Source organism: Cherax quadricarinatus, unplaced genomic scaffold, assembly GCF_038502225.1.
Source record: "Cherax quadricarinatus isolate ZL_2023a unplaced genomic scaffold, ASM3850222v1 Contig1742, whole genome shotgun sequence".
In the NCBI taxonomy this organism is placed as follows: domain Eukaryota; kingdom Metazoa; phylum Arthropoda; class Malacostraca; order Decapoda; family Parastacidae; genus Cherax; species Cherax quadricarinatus.
Window position 1 is genome coordinate 57,479 of NW_027196768.1, and position 4,513 is coordinate 61,991.

Sequence of the window (4,513 nt, forward strand, 5' to 3'; positions counted from 1 at the left end):
ATCCTCTGTGTCTATGTACTGTTTGTAACGGCTTGACAAAGCTCCTGGTGAGCGAAACGTTGCCACAATAAAATGTCACATTAGTTGCACTTGTGTCCTTTTACTTTACTCAGTCAGTTAACCTGAGCAACTTTTAAGTGGATCTGTCTTGTCCATAATCTTTCTCTTATTTACATGAAAGAATCCTTTAGTTATTCCTCGAGTTCATTGCGACTTTAACTTCATAATGTCTTTTGACTTTTCTTATTCCGTTTTTTAAATTTCTCTTTTTAATTGAATATACTGATTTCTTAAGTGCCCTTCTGCCTTATTTATTCTCCTGTAGATGTCTCTCTTTTGACCTACCAGATATGTTAATCTGTTGTTTTTCCATATACGTAATTGTTTTTTATCTAATTTCCCTATCTGGAACCTTCGGGACCTTTGAGTGGGTCTCTGGTCCTTTTTCTATTTCAAGCTTTTTGAATTTCAACGGATTTCAATTTCAACGCTCGTGTACGGTAACCAGGACAAAATTTTGTGAATTATTGCCATGTGCAAGTTCCACAGTGTTCCACTACAAACATCCACAACATCCACAGTGTTCCACTACAAACATCCACAACATCCACAGTGTTCCACTACAAACATCCACAACATCCACAGTGTTCCACTACAAACATCCACAACATCCACAGTGTTCCACTACAAACATCCACAACATCCACAGTGTTCCACTACAAACATCCACAACATCCACAGTGTTCCACTACAACATCCACAGTGTTCCACTACAAACATCCACAACATCCACAGTGTTCCACTACAAACATCCACAACATCCACAGTGTTCCACTACAAACATCCACAACATCCACAGTGTTCCACTACAAACATCCACAACATCCACAGTGTTACTCTACAAACATCCACAACATCCACAGTGTTACTGCTACAAAACAGTGTTCCACTACAAACATCCACAACATCCACAGTGTTACTCTAGAACATCCATAACATCCACAGTGTTCCACTACAAACATTCACAACATCCACAGTGTTACGCTAGAAACATTCACAACATCGACGGTGTTACGCTAGGAACATCCACAACATCCACAGTGTTACGCTAGAAACATTCACAACATCCACAGTGTTACGCTAGAAACATTCACAACATCCACAGTGTTACACTAGAAACATTCACAACATCCACAGTGTTACACTAGAAACATTCACAACATCCACAGTGTTACGCTAGAAACATTCACAACATCCACAGTGTTACGCTAGAAACATTCACAACATCCACAGTGTTACACTAGAACAACACAGTGTTACGCTAGAAACATTCACAACATCCACAGTGTTACGCTAGAAACATTCACAACATCCACAGTGAAACATTCACAACATCCACAGTGTTACGCTAGAAACATTCACAACATCCACAGTGTTACGCTAGAAACATTCACAACATCCACAGTGTTACGCTAGAAACATTCACAACATCCACAGTGTTACGCTAGAAACATTCACAACATCCACAGTGTTACGCTAGAAACATTCACAACATCCACAGTGTTACGCTAGAAACATTCACAACATCCACAGTGTTACGCTAGAAACATTCACAACATCCACAGTGTTACGCTAGAAACATTCACAACATCCACAGTGTTACGCTAGAAACATTCACAACATCCACAGTGTTACGCTAGAAACATTCACAACATCCACAGTGTTACGCTAGAAACATTCACAACACCGCGGGTTCAAATCCCGCCCGTGGTATGGTTTCCTCGTGACTTCACTGATCACTGTATCCTCTTCCACTCCTTTCCTCTTGATGTTGTGTTGTGATCTGTGATGTACAGAAGTTAGCATATACTGTACCATGAACTGTCTGGAACACTATGGTGATAATGTCTAGGTAGATTGTCGTCTAACTAACCATAGTACACTTCATATTAATTACATTACATACTTTCTTTACTTCATATCTCCTAATTAAATTATTTTTCAGTTGGTAAGTCTTGATTAAATGTTGCAATGATTAATCATGAAACGGTTTAAAACCGAACAGAAACTTCAATCTTAAGTTATGGAAGAAGCAGTGATGAAAAAGGTTGCAGAAATATTGCTTTACTGAGTATTTAAGTAGTGTTATGAGCTGCAGGAGAAAGTTGTGAGTACAAGTATTGTTCTCACAACAGTTATGATAACACAAATAATTACTATCGATAAGTTATTATAAATAGGTAATTAACCTTTACACAAACTATAAGAAAAAATAAAACTGAATTAGGAAGGTAGACAGCCACACTGAGATCCAGCTCTGGGGCCCTGATCCAGCTCTGGGGCCCTGATCCAGCTCTGGGGCCCTGATCCAGCTCTGGGGCCCTGATCCAGCTCTGGGGCCCTGATCCAGCTCTGGGGCCCTGATCCAGCTCTGGGGCCCTGATCCAGCTCTGGGGCCCTGATCCAGCTCTGGGGCCCTGATCCAGCTCTGGGGCCCTGATCCAGCTCTGATCCAGCTCTGGGGCCCTGATCCAGCTCTGGGGCCCTGATCCAGCTCTGGGGCCCTGATCCAGCTCTGGGGCCCTGATCCAGCTCTGGGGCCCTGATCCAGCTCTGGGGCCCTGATCCAGCTCTGGGGCCCTGATCCAGCTCTGGGGCCCTGATCCAGCTCTGGGGCCCTGATCCAGCTCTGGGGCCCTGATCCAGCTCTGGGGCCCTGATCCAGCTCTGGGGCCCTGATCCAGCTCTGGGGCCCTGATCCAGCTCTGGGGCCCTGATGCTCACCAGGTCAAACTATCTTTTTTCTATTTTCTTGCTTTTTTTCTTCTTATATGAGATAATTTTATTACACTTTCATATAATATCTTTTTTTGTAATATAATGAATGAAATTAAATTAATAAACAGATATTTAAAACAATAACCTTATTCATGTTTATTATATTTCTTGCTTTACTAATCTAAACATAATGGTTTATAAGAATAAACATTCCATATTTTTATCATCATTTAAATGTGGGATCTTTTAGCAAGTGTTGTTCAGTCTTTGATATATTTACTTAAGCACCTTATATGTGGCCTTATTTACCTGAAGAATATATGTTGTTTACACACTTTGTACAACACTAAATATTCTTTATTAGTGTCTGTCAGGTGTTGTTGGAGAGACAAGTTTGTCAGGTGTTGTTGGAGAGACAAGTTTAGTTTGTCAGGTGTTGTTGGAGATTGTTGGAGAGACAAGTTTGTCAGGTGTTGTTGGAGAGACAAGTTTGTCAGGTGTTGTTGGAGAGACAAGTTTGTCAGGTGTTGTTGGAGAGACAAGTTTGTCAGGTGTTGTTGGAGAGACAAGTTTGTCAGGTGTTGTTGGAGAGACAAGTTTGTCAGGTGTTGTTGGAGAGACAAGTTTGTCAGGTGTTGTTGGAGAGACAAGTTTGTCAGGTGTTGTTGGAGAGACAAGTTTGTCAGGTGTTGTTGGAGAGACAAGTTTGTCAGGTGTTGTTGGAGAGACAAGTTTGTCAGGTGTTGTTGGAGAGACAAGTTTGTCAGGCTACACCATCAACACCAGATATTTTCCTTGTTGATTCACTCACAAACTATTTTAAAAACAGTCTAGACTTAACCCAGGAAGTCGCAAGACTCAAGATTTCAAGTGAAATATTTCAGACAATTTGAGTGAAATTTAAATCACAAACTTTGAATACATTTTTGTCACAAAGTTTCTGTTAGTTGCTGACAGAGTTTGTTAGTGTACATAGTGCACCTTAGTGCACTATGTACGTTATTCAAGTTATCGTTCCTACATGTATTAAGGTGTTCATTGACACGTATTTCAAGGTTCCTTGTTGTTTCACCTACATATCTTCTGTCGCCGTCTCCACAAGGTATAGTGTAAACTGCATCGAATGGTTCGTGGTGGTTCGACTTTGTCCTGGTTAGATCCCTTATTGAAGTTCTGGATGTAAAGGCGACTCTAGTGTTAGTTTGTGCGAGCACTTTAGACACGTTCAGTGCAACCTGGCTGTTGGGAAGGATTATAACTTTGTTAGGAGTGGTGTTAGTGCGTAGAGAATTAATGATCCGAAGAGCTCTTTTCTTGCAGTCTTTGATGAAAAGGGAAGAAAATGTAGATCAGTGAAGGTTTGGTGTATGCAAGTACATTCCTCGTCAAGAAACTCAGGACTACAAATTCGGTATTATGCTCTTAGGAAAGATCCGATGATGATGCCTCTATTCGTCTTAGATTCTTGACTGGAATAAAAGTGGGTGAGAACATTTTTGTTTGTAGGTTTACGGTAGATAGTTATCTACTTTGTGAATAAGGACATCTAGAAAAGGTTGTTTATCAGGGATTCTGGCCCCATTTCTTTCCATCCATCGACTGTTAGTGCAGAGGTACAGAAGTTTGCGATTGAACTTAATCTTTAATGTGTGTTACCTGATCATGTACGTGTACTGGCCAGGTTGTCGCAACACAGTTGTATTGGCCAGGTTGTGTACTGGCCACAACACACAGT